The sequence below is a fragment of the Xiphophorus hellerii genome, chromosome 13 (assembly GCF_003331165.1).
Source record: "Xiphophorus hellerii strain 12219 chromosome 13, Xiphophorus_hellerii-4.1, whole genome shotgun sequence".
NCBI classification, from domain to species: Eukaryota; Metazoa; Chordata; class Actinopteri; order Cyprinodontiformes; family Poeciliidae; genus Xiphophorus; species Xiphophorus hellerii.
The window spans coordinates 8,828,730-8,846,003 of record NC_045684.1 but is presented as its reverse complement, the minus strand read 5'-3'; the positions used below and the strand labels follow the sequence as shown (position 1 = coordinate 8,846,003).

The 17,274-nt window shown below is 38.2% G+C and overlaps 1 long non-coding RNA gene across 1 annotated transcript in view; it reads right to left on the bottom strand.

Annotated features, from left to right (window-relative positions):
- Positions 1-1,697: 1,697 nt before the first annotated feature.
- The window catches only part of LOC116731070 (uncharacterized), a 16,651-nt gene continuing 1,074 nt past the window's right edge, over positions 1,698-17,274 (bottom strand). The window contains exons 2-3 of the long non-coding RNA XR_004341529.1: positions 11,090-11,096; positions 1,698-1,854 (exon numbers count right to left, since the gene is read on the bottom strand). This is a non-coding gene — a long non-coding RNA (uncharacterized LOC116731070). The remainder of the gene's footprint in view (positions 1,855-11,089; positions 11,097-17,274) is intronic.

The following is a 17,274-nucleotide window of genomic DNA, read 5'->3' as shown; positions in this document are numbered from 1 at the left end:
CCTACTTTCCATCTGTCCAAAGAATTAGATAAATCCGTCTTAGCCCAGGAGTGCTCTGGTCTCGTTTGGCCGGAGTTTACCGGCACCACATGGCATTCATTCAGATTCCCTGATTCAGAATGACTGTAAAGTCCCCGGATTAGAGTCACCCTGTAAGGCTGGCTGCGTTCCAGCTGGTGCAGTGTCACCTCTTCTTTTGAAACACACACGAAAACTAGAACACTTTTAATGTGATTTATTTATCTGAGGGGTTTTCAGTGCCAAGGCTGGACAAACACTAAAAGTCAGAGAGAACGTCAATGCAGTTTCGGACTGTTATTGTTTACTGATCTGAGATCATCTTTTAATTTTACTCAATAAGAAAACTAATACAGTCAACGAAGACCACGCTACACAATCAATAAAAATATTATTTTTATTAGGACTTATGATTATCTACTCTATGAATATATAATTAATGGCAACTACATATTTTTGTAGAGACTAAGGAAACTGGAAACGGCTTTTTTTAACACCCTGATGTTTGCTTTGCACTTGTTTGAAAGTAAAGCTCTGCTAAACGAATGTTAAGGTGACTAATGGATTTAAAATCACCAGGAGCCAAAGACTAGAAGTTAAAAGTAACTTGTTGCTGTATGTTAGCTAAATTTGTTGTCCGCTAGTAGCAAACATAGCTAATAGCCACCAACAATCCAGCGCAACATGTCCAGATTAGCTGGAACACAAAATAGTATTATTGTACAGTTGCTCTATTATGGAAAAAAAAATGTAATCACACTTATTTCTCCTTAAATTTATGGCACTTAAAGAACAATATAGGAATATACTTTCAAATCAGATTGAAAAAAAAAAATTGCTAAGAATACTTTTTTTTAATCAATTGATTTTTTTTTTCTTGTAATTGTCTAAATACAAATGAGATTAATTGTATATCAGGTCTGCAGTCGCACTTTCATTTTTGGTGTTCAACATTCTCAGGTACTGATTCTGTCAGCTCTCTTGACATTCAGGTAAATTAGCCGCTGCAAACAAAGGGACGTATTTTCTGGACCAGATGTGATTCACTGGATGACTCATAGCTGCAGTTTATTAAAGAAATGCTGGATAATAAGTTATTGATTCACATGACGAGCAAGATGTTGTCTCGGTGAACTGTTCCAGTACCGCCGGTGCTTTATCTGATTGTACCAAGCTCTTATTTTACGTAACACAGTTATTGGTTTTCCTCTGTTACGCTGAGTGTGATGTGAGGTAAAAGGAACAGTGAGTGACCCAAAAACTGAGGTTCATCCCTTTTCTGCTTGACCGATGCGACGCACCTTTATTGTTTCTATTTCTAGTCTGAATTTCTAATATACAGTATATATATATATTTATTTATTTATTTTTTGCTATACAGAAGCCAACCGATGGAGAGCCCGCTTACAAGCAGAACAACCTTCCTGCTTCGACAGAGCAAAGTAAGAACGTCGCACTTGGTCCAATGCTTCTCAAGGGGGCGCTGTTCAGGCATGTTTTGATTATACTTGCAGTGTAGTCATACCTTTTTCTAAGTAAAAACTAACGAATCAGTAAATTTTGTTATCAAAGTAAACAACTAAAAATCTATTTTGCTTTAATTTTTCTATTTGGTAAAAAAGAAAAGTTGTAAGACAATTAATAAGAGTTATTAAAGGGACAGTATCATCATAAATCAACTTATTTTTTTTTGTTTTACATTATAGCGTATCTGGAGTGTTTCTTTCATAAATTTTCAATAAATACTTTAATCTCCCATGGCAACCATTCACCTGTGCCAAACACCTGGCAGGACTTAGCTCCGCCTTTAAGACGTAGCTCCTCCTCAGTTTCCAGCTTTCTGCCTCACAGAGCGGCCCTCCTTTACAACTCTCCACTCAGCTCCTTCAGACTAGCCAGCAGCAATTAGCAAAACACCTGGTGGAACTGCTCATCTGCTGAGCTCATTATAGGAGTCGGGGTAATTTGGTCAGGCAAGTACAAAATGTCTTGGATTAGGCATTTTAAATGCTGAAAAGTCAGACTTGTTCCCAAAAAATTGCAAAACTAAAAGAAAATCACAGAAAGTTGTTTTTTTTTTTTTTTTGGTAATCCAAGAGTTCTATTGTGCTTCAACTTTTCAAAACGACTAGTTCTCCATGATTAAATTTTCTGCCTCATGCGTTGAAGGTGTTCTTTGCCTCGTTTCCACAGAAAAAATCGAAGAGAGCCAAGTGCCCAAACCTGCGAAGAAGAAGAAGGCGAGGAGAGAGACATGAGACGCCTCCGTATGCAAGAGACTTCACATCCTGCTTATGCAACACCTTCTCTGACAGGGATTTGGAACGACGGTCGCCGTTGACGAACTTTACCAGGAGGGAGGAAAAAAAAAAAAACGTGTCCGAAAACAACTTTTTTTTTTTTTTTAAATACACATCATGTGCCAGTTTGGTGGATCCTTGAAAAGTGAAATTTTAATGCAGTGCAATCTAATGTGATGGGGTGTTGATGGTTTCTATGTATGCATTTGATCTTTCTGATAATGTCTTCTAATTCCACTGAATCAAATAACTGAAGGAGCTGTAATTTAGTCCTTAGACCTGTAGGAAAAATACTGATGAAGTTTAGAAATCTGTGGCGGCGGCTGACGAGCGCCGCTCACTGTGCAGAGAGTAACTGTTTCTCAACACTGGGCCGAACGGGGTGAACCGGCCTTCTTTTAACCTGCTCTGATGTCGGTGGTTTCAGACCAGCGGCTGGAAGCTCTACGAGATGTAAACTGTCGTGATGTAAATGAGCCTCGTCAGGCACAGGAAAGGGACTCGCGTCGACTCCGCGGTTCTTGCTTTTTCTTCCTGTGATTCTGGGGGAAAAAAAAATGTCACCACCTCTGTCCATCTTGTTCGTCTCGTCCGTTTTGCTGCCGTGTGTCGACAAAATGTTCTCTTGCTGTCTTTTTTTTTTTTTACGGCCGGTTGCTGTCTTTCAGCCGCAGTCATGCTGAAAGTTGGGGGCATCTGATGGCAAACGCGTCATTGTTGTCAGCCTCTTAGTTTTGTTTTTGTTTTTTTTGTTTTCCACCTCTGCTTGATTCAGAAGTCCTCAGAATCGTTTTGTAAAACTTATTTGTAATAAAAGAAAAGCTAAAGCCATATGTAAAAAGACTAAATAAAGGCCAGTTTTTCTATCTTTCGTCTAATGAATACCACTTTTACTATCTCATGATACATTGATATAGCAAATACGGTACTTTTATTTAAAATAAGTGTAAATCTTAAATTTGAGTAAATTTTGAATCCTTATAGCTTTTATGAATCTGTTCCAGAGGTGTGACCAAGTCACTGTGTTGCAAGTCTCAAGTAAGTCTCAAGTCTTTGTCCTCAAGTCCGAGTCAAGTCTCAAGTAAAGACAGGCAAAAGTCGAGTCAAGTCTCAAGTCAGGAACCTTTAATTTCAAGTCATTTCGAGTCGTTTTTATTTTATTTTTTTTTTTAATAATTTGCAATTATACAAAAAATTCAAATAATAGACCATTTGTTCGTTTTAAAATATGTATTTATCTCAAATGATAGAACATGTGTAGCTGAACACAAAGTATAAAAAACATTTTTAAATTGGACCACTTTATTGCCCAGTTCTGTTAAACTTGATATTCAATCAAAAAGACGAAAATGCTGACATTTCCACAGCACAATACAAAGAACCATAACAGCAGTTTTTTCCTCTTTTCTCTGACCTGTCAAAACAATATATTGTCAATATAATTTCCCAACGTAGATGTCTTCAAATACACCAACCATCCTTAGATGATACTAAACCCGGCTCATCATCATGATGGGACAGAGAGACTCTGTTCCCTGTGTTCAGGTCCAGAATCTGCTTTCTGTTCCGGAGCCCCGCTCACTATCCACCGGCTTCCTGAGCTAACACGGTGCACATTATTTGTGGAGGCATTTGAAGGACCGGATTTATGGTAAATCATCACCAATTTAACCCGGAGTACACATGCTAACCCGAAGTTAGCTAAAGTCAACTATCTTACAGCAAAAGAAAAGTGCCACCTACCGATCTCTGTGAAGCTTCAAATGCCGGACAAAGTTGGACGTCGTGGCATCTCCATCCGATATTCTCTTCTTGCATGTTTTACAAGTTGCAGTTCGTTTTTTAGTCGAAAGTTCATAACCTACGTAGCCAAAAGAAATTACTCGCGGAAGCATATTCGAGCGGTTATTTCTATTTCGTTCCCTGAGCTCTGTAACTTTGCCGCGTTTTTTTAAACGTCCAAATCCTGTTAATTTGATTGGTTGTGCTGCAGCTACGTACACATACATACATAAGGAGAGAGGAAAAACATAGTGACGGTCTGCGCATATTGATACGGAATGAGTGAAATTAATTAATGACGCCACTTTATAAATAATGTGTTTTAAATTTTAAGACTTTGAGTAAAAAATATCAAGTCTTTTCAAGTAAACAGCTTCAAGTCGAGTCAAGTCCCAAGTCAATGGCATGAAAGTCAAAGTCAAGTCCGAGTCTTTGAGCATTTTTTCAAGTCAAGTCTCAAGTCGTGATTTTAACGACTCGAGTCTGACTCGAGTCCAAGTCATGTGACTCGAGTCCCCACCTCTGATCTGTTCTGTTTCAAATCAAACATGGGGGAAAAAAAAAAGTCAGGAAAACTCCTTTCACTCTATAAACTGAATAATAGCGAGCGTCCCTGTACTACTCATTAATTGTGTAATCACTTTGTTCTATGATTAAATGAATGAAGTGTATGGAGTTGACCCCATTGATATACACTGCTAAATATCAGAGATGGATTCCATTCCAGAGCTGTACTATTTAACAAGTCATCTACATTTCTTGGTTTTTTACCACTTGTGATGTAATCTAGTTCTCTGTTGGTTCAATGTCTGGCGAGTGAAAAAGTTACTTCATGACATGAATCCTGCTGATCTGGAGCCAACAGATCTGGAGCCAACAGCTCACTTGTCTGTGGTTGGCTTCTTGAAATGCACATTATCAAGATCAAATCCTCTTCAGTGTAAGGCAATTACTTTTTCAAGTTTTTTGGTGTATTCAATCTGAGCCATGATCCCAAGTATATAATAATAATAATAATAAGGCCTGAGATCAAAGTATGAGATCTCAGGCTCCACATGGCATTGAACAAACAAACGTTTTACTGACATTTCCTGACTGGATCGCTCTTTAAAAACATCATCTACTGCATCCATAAGAGCAATCTGTTTTTCCACAGAATGAATGATGTCACTCATTCAGGTCTGAACTTTTAGATCAGACCTAAAAGTCAGAACCAGTCTAGGATCTGACTTTTAGGGGTGCTTAGCCCCCAGTAAGGCTAAGACCCATGAAAAGATATTTGCTGGTGCAGTTTTCTAAATCTAACTGCTTATTTACATACATTCACAAACAGAATGAAGAAATATGTTGTCAGTAATTCATAGAGTAAACAATATTCATTTTACTCAAACATATACCTATAAAGAGTCAAATCAGAGAAACTTTAAATGTTTTCCAGAGGTGTATAAACTCAGTTTGAAACAGAATCTCAAGATCACATCATACCTGCCAACATTAATGAGACACAAGCAGCTGTGGAGAGACAGTCCTGGTGTGATCTGCTCTCCCAGAAATTAAAATCAAATCTACTCAAAACTGCATTTAAAGTCATTGAAGAACTTTTTCCTAAATTCATAGGATTAATAAACCTAAAACCAGTTTATTATCAAGGTAGAAGTTCAGGTTAATGACTAGTGAAAACTAGTCATTAACCTGAACTTTATTTGAAAATCATACTTAGAAATTTAATTACCCTTATTTTTATTTGAACATTATGCGGCTGTTGGCCTTTTTTACAAGAATGTTTGTCCATTTATAGAAAAGTAGACATGATGAGTCGAGTTTTACTATTTCAGTTCACAGTTCATGAAGTGGGCCTGTCATAGTTTCAGTACCAAACACCTTTTTGTTCACACAGAAACATCCTAACATTCTGTTCTGTTCTTTAGTTGGACATTATTTAAGTGACTCCAGAGAGATTTGGGAAATTAATGTATATAAGGTGTGAAGCCTTTTAATTGTCATAATTAAAGGCCTCACACTTTTAATTGTCATTATTATGACACTTTTAATGTCATTATATACAGTATATAAAAAAAAAATTCCCTTCTCACCCACCCATAAGAGCGGGTGGTTCTTATCCTCTGATAAGAACCACCCGCTCTTATCCTCTTATCCTCTGAGCTCAGGTCCTCTACCAGAGGCCTGGGAGCTTGAGGGTTCTGCGCAGTATCTTGGCTGTGCAAGGACTGCATTTCTGGACTGAGATGTCTGATGTTGTTCCTGGGATCTGTTGTAGCCATTGGTCCAGATTGGGGGTGACTGCCCCGAGGGCCCCGATGACCTTCACCTTCCAGGCCCTCTCCAGTTCCTCCCTGAGGCCCTGGTATTTCTCTAGTTTCTCGTGCTCCTTTTTCCTGATGTTGCAGTCGCTTGGTATTGCTATTCAATGGTATAATATTCAATGCTGCATTCACATTCTCAATGATCTCTGATGGTACTTCACTCAGCCGTTGTAATTGGCGCCGAGAAGGTCTGGTTGTCATTCGGGTCATGATTTTCTCTCTCAGGTCAGCAGCCGTCTCGTTCAGCTCTGATTCGCTCTGATTCGGGGGGCCGTGTATCCCCTGACTGGGTGGGGACTTAACTACATGTCACAGTTCTGACATCCAGGTTCCTCCTTTTTGCCGTAGCATTTGTGTTGTATCTCGTCAATCTCAAGTTGTGATAGCAGTTGCCGTTTGCGGATGTTGGAACACTGAGCTACTAGTTGTTTAGCGCTTAGTGTTGACTGGGGATGTCGAAGTAACCATTCCTTCACCAGTCTTTGCATGTAACCTCTCTGATTAGGGTTACTTGAGTAGTAGCATTCCAACAGATCCACATTTTCATCTCTCGCCCATTTCCGTCTTGTTCCAGTAGCCCATTTGTCATCAAGGTGCTCTGGTTCCCCAACACCTGACGCAGACCTTGTTTGGCCGGGCGACGTCTGAGCCGGCATGTTATGCATTTTTGTGTCTCTCATGGTATGAGGTAGGCAGTAGCTTGAACGGTCTTGCCTAAGGACCCAGACTATACTGATATACTGATGCCTTATCTATTGAGCTATCCAACCAGCTATATATATATATATATATATATTATATATATTATATATATATTTTTATTATTATTATATAATAATATAATATATATATATTTAATTAATATATTATTATATATATATATATAGTTAATATATATAAGGTGTGAGGCCTTTTAATTTTAATTGTCATAATTAAAGGCCTCAAACTTTTAATTCATTAAAAGTGTCATAATAATGACACTTTTAATGTCATTATATATATACAGTATATACACTGCCTGGCCAAAAAAAAAGGTCACCACCAAAAAATGGTCACACTCTCTAATATTTTGTTGGACCGCCTTTAGCTTTGATTACAGCCCGCATTCGCTGTGGCATTGTTTCAATAAGCTTCTGCAGTGTCAAAGGTTTATTTCCATCCAGTGTTGCATTAATCTTTCACCAAGATCTTGTATTGATGATGGGAGAGTCTGACCACTGCGCAAAGCCTTCTCCAGCACATCCCAAAGATTCTCAATGGGGTTAAGGTCTGGACTCTGTGGTGGCCAATCCATGTGTGAAAAAGATGTCTCATGCTCCCTGAACCACTCTGTCACAATGTGAGCCCGATGAATCCCGGCATTGTCATCTTGGAATATGCCCGTTCCATTTGGGAAGACAAAATCCATTGATGGAATAACCTGGTCATTCAGTATATTCAGGTAGTCAGCTGACCTCATTCTTTGGGCACACAATGTTGCTGAACCTAGACCTGACCAACTGCAGCAACCCCAGATCATAGCACTGCCCCCACAGGCTTGTACAGTAGGCACTAGGCATGATGGGTGCATCACTTCACCTGCCTCTCTTCTTACCCTGATGCGCCCATCACTCTGGAACAGGGTAAATCTGGACTCATCAGACCACATGACCCTCTTCCATTCCTCCAGAGTCCAATCTTTATGCTCCCTAGCAAATTGAAGCCTTTTTTTCTGGTTAGCCTTTCTGATTAGAGGTTTTCTTACGGCTACACAGCTGTTCAATCCCAACCCCTTGAGTTCCCTTCGCATTGTGCGTGTGGAAATGCTTTTGCGTTCACAATTAAACATACTCCTGAGTTCTGCTGTTGTTTTTCTTCGATTTGATTTGACCAAACGTTTAAGTAATCGCCAATCACGATCGTTCAGGATTTTTACCGACCACATTTCTTCCTGGAAGACGATGGTTCCCCACCATCCTTCCAGTTTTTAATGATGCGTTGGACAGTTCTTAACCCAATTCTAGTAGTTTCTGCAATCTCCTTAAATGTTTTCTCTGCTTGATGCATGCCAATGATTTGACCCTTCTTAAACAGACTAACGTCTTTTCCACGACCACAGGATGTGTCTTTTGCCATGGTTGTTTAAGAAATGAGGAGTTACTCATTGCATCAGCTGGGGTTAAATAACTTGTTGCCAGCTGAAAGATGCCTATGCAGTACTTATCCAATAGGAGGCTTGTACCTATTTGCTTAGTTAAATCCAGGTGGCGACTTTTTTTTTGGCCAGGCAGTGTATATATATATATACATACTGTATATAATGACATTATATATATATATATATATATATATATTATATATATATATATATATATATATATATATATATATATATATATATAAGGTGTGAGGCCTTTTAATTTTAATTGTCATAATTAAAGGCCTCAAACATTTAATTATGACATTAAAAGTGTCATAATAATGACAATTTTAATGTCATTATATATATACAGTATATATATATATTATTATATGATAATATAATATATAATAATATATTATAATTAATATATATATATATATATAATTTAATATATAAGTTAATATATATAAGGTGTGAGGCCTTTTAATTTTAATTGTCATAATTAAAATGCCTCACACTATTAAATATGACATTAAAAGTGTCGTAATAATGACACTTTTAATGTCATTATATATATATACAGTATATATATATATATACATACTGTATATAATGACATCATATATATATATATAACTTAATATATATATGGTGTGAGGCCTTTTCATTTTAATTGTCATAATTAAAAGGCCTCACACTTTTAATTATGACATTAAAGTGTCGAAATAATGACACTTTTAATGTCATCATTATATATATATATTCAATTTAATACAGTTCTGTCCTTGTCTTTTAATGTTATTATTATGACACTTTTAATGCAAAGTTGCTCTAGAAGTTGCAGTGAAAGTCCATTAAAAGTGCCAACCTTGCATTAAAGTGACTTTATTTTCAAAATAATGCGAAGTTGGCACTTTTAATGCAGCTTTGCATTAAAAGTGTCATTATTTACCGAATGACACTTCATGACAACAGTCATGAACATTCATAAAGACTCCTTCATGTTCATGACAGATGTTATGTCATGTTTATGATGTCATGTCAGTCTTATGCACTGACAGGTATACCTACCTAATAGACAGGTAGGTATACCTGCCTGTCTATCAATAGGTAGGCAGGTATCTTTCTACCTGCCTACCTATTGATAGACCTATCTATTTTAGCTAGCTAACCTATGTAGCATCATGTTTGTAGAGACCCGGAGAGAATTTATGTTTAAAGTAGAATTATTTAACTAATAGACAAAATTACAGACAATATCTATCTGTTTGTCTGTATGTCTGTCATTTGTGTTTGTAGAGAAACCGGAGCTCCGGAGAAAACTTTAGTTTAAAGCAAGATTAGTTGATTTTACTAAGAGAGCAAATTACAATGTCTGTCTGTCTGTCTGTCTGTCACTTGTGTTTTTAGAGAAACTGGAGCACCCAGAGAAAACTTATATTTGAAGAAGGATTACTTAATTTTACTAATAAATAAAATTACAGACAATGTCTGTCTGTCTGTCTGTCTGTCTGTCTATTGTTTTTGTAGGAAAACTGGAGCACCCAGAGAAAACCTTTTGTTAAAATGACTTATGCTACCTTCAAAGCTAAGGCCTCATATGTCTGACGTTGCTAACGGAAAATATTACAAAGATGTTTTGTAAATGATAAGTGAAAGCCGCTGTTTTCACAGACAGGCTGAAGAGAAAAGGAAAGACTGGTTTGAAGAGCCATCCGTCCGTCCATCCATCTATCCGTCCATCCATCCATCCATCTATCCATCCATCAGTCCGTCCATCCATCTATCCGTCCATCCATCCATCCATCCATCCATCCGTCCATCCATCCATCTATCCGTCCATCCATCCGTCCGTCTGTCCATCCATCCATCCGTCCGTCCGTCCATCCATCCATCCATCTTCTTCTGCTTGTCGGTTCATGTGGCCGGCAGCCTAAGAGCGGCATCCCAAACTTCCTTGGATGGGAATTTTCCTTTTTTAGAACTCTGTTGGCAATTCTTAGAGACGTGCACAGATTTGGAGTTTAGTGAGGGAAGTTTGACAGTATTGGTATTGGTAACTTTCTGACAGCTCAGTGAAGGTCTGCAAACCTTGCTGGTTTTTCCTTCATCATGTTTGTCAGAATACGTCGTTCTTCCCTCACAGGACTTGGAGCAACTTCTCTCTGGTCTTGCTGCTGGCAGAGTCTCCTTAACGTCGTCATAAACAGGCTGTTTGCATTTGTCAAGATGGATACTTTTAATACGTTCACCTCCACACACTCTCTCTAACTCAATTAAGGATAACATGTCTTTCCTCTCAGCCTCACGAAGTTCCTTCTTCTCCTGCTGTTTGCGTCGTATCTGATAATCCCACGAGTCGGTCAGAGACTTGGTAGCTGCAGCTTTTTTCTCTTTCGCCAGTTTTTCAAGCTTCTGCTCTGCAGCTTCCCGATGTTTCATTTCTTTCAATGACCTATCTTCCATAATTGTCCTTTTCGCGTCTTCTTTCTTCTTTATTAGGGACAGTTGGTTGTACACTAATTTTTGACGTATTTCACGACTCCTGTCCTTGTCATCAATGTACTGATGTCTAGTAGCCAATTCATCAGCCAGAGGTTTTTGCTTCGGAGTTTTCTTCTCTGCTGCTGTATTTGATGTGATAATTTGGTAACTTCATCCTTGGCCATCTTGTTGCATTGCTTATTGTGTAAAAGAACATCATAATCAGTTTCTTTCTTTAATATATTCTTTAAACTGTCCCCTCTAGATTTCTTTTGCTCTTTTTGGTTAAGTTGAGCCATTATGTCTCAAAAAATTCCGGCTTTTCTCTTTCTTCTGTCTCTTCATTTCCATTTCTTCATTTTTATGCAGTCTATCTGACTGCATTATGGCAGCCATTTGTTGCCTTTCAATTTCAGCCTTCTCCATGTTTTTCTGCTTTTTATATTGAACCTGGGTGTCCCATGTATCAGTCAGAATCTGTTTCATTTTATCTTTCTTCTCCCTCTCTTGTTCCTCTTGTAACTTTTGGTGTAAATGCTGCTTGGCCCTCTCTGCACGACGCTTTTCCTCCAAAAGGATGTAACTAGCAGTTTCTTTTTTCTTTATTTCATCCAGATTGTTATAAACAATTTTCTTGCAATCCTGTTGAGATGGAACCTTTTCAGGACGCGTGTTTTGAAATATAGGCGGAAAGCCTTCATTTGACTCCCGCTTAGCCATTTCTTTTACTTTTAAAGGCTTTTTAAACAGTTTGTCTTTTCCAGAAACCTCGCTGTAATAAGCTGTGGACGCGTAGGGAGCTCTTTGGCTCAGCAGTCTTTCCGTCATTTTTCTTTCAGGTTCCGTATCTTTAGTGTATTTAGTCCAGTAAGAAACATAGGTGTTTAAAGATTCTTCCTGTTCTCGAAGTCGGTTCGATTCTTCATTCGGTTCCGTCTTCTGTCTTGTCCTTAGCAAAGGATTAATAATCTTAGGTAATTGACGGGAATCCATCTTCCGTTTCTGTCTAACAATGAAAAGAGAACAATTAACTATAAATCCGCTGGGTTCTGCAAGTCTGGCTCTAGAACACAAGTGACAAACTATTTAAGAGGTTTCAGAGCTGATGTCATAGCTCTATGACACAAAGCATCTGATCCTAGTGACATCATCAGTCAGGTAGAAGTGTCGCATTAGTTGCTATTGCTATGGTAACCAGGAAAAGCTCTGAAGTGATTCCCACCTTCTAGTAAAGGAGATGTTTCAAACCATTAAAACATTTCCAAATAAATTCGTTCATATTAAGACAAATGAAACTTTTCCCAACATATTAGACTAGTTTCTGCCAATGTGGCTGTAATTGATATGGGCTTAACAATGTGCAAAACACAATCACCTGGTTTCCCATTGAATCTGCTCAACAGTGTTTTCCTCATCAAAAGAGGTTTTTGTGAGGAAAAGTGTTTGATGAACTCAGGTTAAACTGTGGCCGTTTCTCATTTAGACATCTTAAGGGCTTTTTTCCTTTATCTCGTTTTATTTTGTATAACATATGACTTCCAGTTTTTGATTTGATGTTATTTTATTTTTATTTTTGCTCTATATATGTTGTAGAATGGCAGCTTAACGACAGAAAGGAACAGAAGACAAGTTACAACAACGTGTTAAAATGTGTCTAGTTATTAGCGAACCCCTTGATAGAGGCACAAGGTATGTTTGTTTTGTAAATAAGGATGGTTCTAATTTTGTAATCGATTGAAATTGTGAATTTGTTGTATATAAACACTAGGGCATAGTTTTGAATTAGAGTTGATATTTTTAGAGGTGAATATTATTTTTAGTTGAAATGTTCTGGTTGTGTTTTTGTAGCTTACACTGTCCTTTGTGTGTGTGTGTGTGTGTGTGTGTGGGTGTGTGGGTGGTGTGTGTTTGTGCATACAGCTATTACAATGAAACTCAGGGTTAACTTTCCAATAAACCTCACGTTCATCAGTAAAGCCACAATCCTTCATTTGGGGCTGGGGGTGTTACACACTTTTTTATCTTTAATCCTATTAGGCTGCTGTTCATGCTTGTATATATGTGTGGCCCAGTGTAGACAAATGAGCCAAACACATTCAACTGAAAAACGGAAGTGGGTTTTATTCCCGACTGTCCTCAGATGGAACAGTATTAATTTTGGTTTGATTTGTATGGAAGCGCATTGCTATCACACAGGAAAAAAAATATTTAGAGTGCCATCACGTTATAGCGTGATACTTATCTTAGACGTGATACGTATCTTGTTTAAACGTGATAATTGTATGTCCAGGAAGTGGCGGTTTTATGCTAGGCTAGCACAGTGGCTAACTGTACTAGCTTCCCTTGGTCAAGTTTCCCTTCATGTTTGGTCTAAAACATGGAGAGACACGGATGCTGCTTTGCACTGTGGTTAAAACCATTAATAGCATGATGAGCAGGATCCTAAACAGAACCGGACTGCACAGAAGGAAACGTCAGTCCAGTCCTCTAACTGTGGCGGCGATCCTAACTGACCGTCTGGATCAAAGCTGAATTTGGCTTCCGATTGTAGCTTCTGATTCGGGAAATGGCTAAAGGGCGATTATGACGGAGGCTTTTGGGGCTTTTGGAAACCAAGCCCCAAAAGCTATTTTTTCCAGCCGACTATGTAATCTTAACAAGCTCAATTTTTTGTAGGGGTCTGGGACTGTTTAATAAAGATTTATTAGGCCACAAAAATGCTACCAGAGCTAATTTGACCGACGGAAAAAAAATTCAAAAATTGACAAAATTGTGTATTTTTTTGACCACTTCTCAAATTTGTATCTTTCATACAAATAAATAAAACTTCTCTACTAAAGATAAATTAGGCCGCTGAATAATATAAAGTCATCCATTTTGGCCATCTTTAATAGTTTCATAGATATTGGTGGTAGAAAACAGGGATTTTTTGTTTGTTTTTTAAAATATCTAATTTTAGGGAATTTTTGACTTGCACCAAAATGTTTATTTTTTTAATGCATTTCATTGAAACTTCCTTCTAAGATGTTTATTAGGCTGCTTCATCAGATAAAAACAGTTATTTATGGCTATGTTTAGTAGTTTTGTTTCATTTTGCAGACTGAAAATACAGATCGTTTTATAGATTTCTTTTTTTATGGAAAATTCCCTACTACCCACCATCTGAAAAAGTGCCAAAGAAAGTACAGGTTTTTTAAATATATATATAAAAGGTGTCCAGAATATATTATTTCAGTATAGATACAGTCACTTCATCATGATGCGGCCCACATGATGATGCCCTGGGCGGTTGTCCACGCCGCCCAGTCTGAACATTTAAAGTTCAATTACATTGAATCACCTGTTCGAACAGCATGTGATGACCGCTGCGTCTGTTGGTTTTCTATTACTCTTCTATCAATTATTTGCCATGTGAAATATTACGCCTTAAATAGCGATGTTAGACTGCTTTATCTTTTAACACAGCTTCAACGGTAAATAAATAAATAAATAAATAAACGGATCTGGGTAAAGAATTGACCCAGAGGTGTGACCAAGTCACTGTGTTGCAAGTCTCAAGTAAGTCTCAAGTCTCTGTCCTCAAGTCCGAGTCAAGTCTCAAGTAAAGACAGGCAAAAGTCGAGTCAAGTCTCAAGTCAGGAACCTTTAATTTCAAGTCATTTCGAGTCGTTTTTATTTTATTTTTTTTATATATAATTTGCAATTATACATAAAATTCAAATATTAGACCATTTGTTCTTTTAAAATACGTATTTGAGGTTCATTTGTGATCCTCTTATTCATCTGGTATTCTTCAAATCTGTCAGAAGTAAACAGATGTCAGAAAATAAATTACAGCCATTCATGAATTACATTTGACTTCAGTTTACTCCTTCTATTCATAAATAAACATCAACACTACAACAATCATAGTTTTCAAAAAATGAAATAAGTATAAATGAAGTTATCACAAGTAAACTCAGGAAGGTCTGGTGCATTTATTTTTCTGCTTTTATTTCTAAGTATGTTAGTTTCAGTCCTCCGTAAATATGGGACAGATATTCTAAACACAAAATTTATTTGGGACAGTCACTGTATTTGGTCTTTTTTTTTTTTTCCCAGCAAAGCTATACTACTTGGAAATGGGTTCTGTGCCACATGTGACAGTCACGCCGGTCAGTGCATTACGTCAAAAACAGTTGACTTAATGCACTGACTGCAGTAAACAATATATTGTCAATATAATTTCCCAACGTAGATGTCTTCAAATACACCAACCATCCTTAGATGATACTAGACCCGGCTCATCATCATGATGGGACAGAGAGACTCTGTTCCCTGTGTTCAGGTCCAGAATCTGCTTTCTGTTCCGGAGCCCCGCTCACTATCCACCGGCTTCCTGAGCTAACACGGTGCACATTATTTGTGGAGGCATTTGAAGGACCGGATTTATGGTAAATCATCACCAATTTAACCCGGAGTACACATGCTAACACGAAGTTAGCTAAAGTCAACTATCTTACAGCAAAAGAAAAGTGCCACCTACCGATCTTTGTGAAGCTTCAAATGCCGGACAAAGTTGGACGTCGTGGCATCTCCATCCGATATTCTCTTCTTGCATGTTTTACAAGTTGCAGTTCGTTTTTTAGTCGAAAGTTCATAACCTACGTAGCCAAAAGAAATTACTCGCGGAAGCATATTCGAGCGGTTATTTCGTATTTCGTTCCCTGAGCTCTGTAACTTTGCCGCGTTTTTTTAAACGTCCAAATCCTGTTAATTTGATTGGTTGTGCTGCAGCTACGTACACGTACATACATAAGGAGAGAGGAAAAACATAGTGACGGTCTGCGCATATTGATACGGAATGAGTGAAATTAATTAATGACGCCACTTTATAAATAATGTGTTTTAAATTTTAAGACTTTGAGTAAAAAATATCAAGTCTTTTCAAGTAAACAGCTTCAAGTCGAGTCAAGTCCCAAGTCAATGGCATGAAAGTCAAAGTCAAGTCCGAGTCTTTGAGCATTTTTTCAAGTCAAGTCTCAAGTCGTGATTTTAACGACTCGAGTCTGACTCGAGTCCAAGTCATGTGACTCGAGTCCCCACCTCTGAATTGGCCCATAATTTCCAGATTCGTGTTCTGAGTTTAATCCGCTCAGTAACTTTCTCGAAATCACGCATTACATAATCGGATTTGAGTCCAACTCCTTTCGGGTGTTTATCGTCACCATGACCGAGGTTGTTCAATCAAGGTAGCACAGATTACCACCGGAAGTACTCTTCAAAATAACTTTAGCTGAAGTAATTAGACCAAAACTTGAATGGGGTCTGCAAGCTAGATTAATTTCTGTTGTATCTGTGGTCTCCAAAAAATAGATCCTTCCCCTCAAAAAAATAAAAATGTTGGCCTGTGTTGCTGTGTTTGTTCACCCCAAAGAAGTCAATTGACCCCAGGGCCAGTTAATAATCAACCAATGCAAAAAAATTAAAAAAATATTCATATGGGGCCCATTCACAAGTGTCTGCTACAATGTACAATTAAAGTGTTATCACTAAATTATATTGATGTCAGTCATGTTGGATTTTGAACTTGGAAAGAAACTTCATATTTTCTCATGTGGACGTTTGACCTCGGGGACCCTGCCTGTTAATTTTCCTTTCTTAAAGAAGTTTCAGCTTCTGAGTAAAGTTCACAATTCGACTGATACCAGCTAAATAGTTCTTTCCTTCACCTGAAGAATAAAAAGTACACTGAAACTGTGTTGGTTATAAAATTTCAAAGATTCCCTATTCGAGAAATTTCTTAAAACATTTTTGCTTCAATGTGAAATTCAGCTTTTAATTTGGAATCAGATTTCCGCTTTCCGCCTCAGATGGCGTCGAACTTGACGCGGCGGCGCGTTTATAATCCGCTCGAGCGACGAGTAAACAACCGAAAGACCAACAGCGGATGATTCTCGTCATTTCTCGGCGAGACTCGGCGCTCGGCGGACGTGGCTCGGACGACGAGGCGACTGCTTTCCTTCCCAACCCGACCCGTCACCGACCCTGCGTGTAAATGTTCACAGACAAGATGATGATGTCCCCGTGGGACCGCTGGTACTCCACAAGCTGCTGCCTGTGCTGCCATGTCCGCACAGGAACCATCATCCTGGGGGTCTGGTATATGGTGAGCATCCGTCTGCGTCCCACTGCATCCCTGTAGACATTCGGCAGCAAGCGGGGAAGCGTGGCCTCGTTGGAGGGATTCAGGTTGGATACTGCA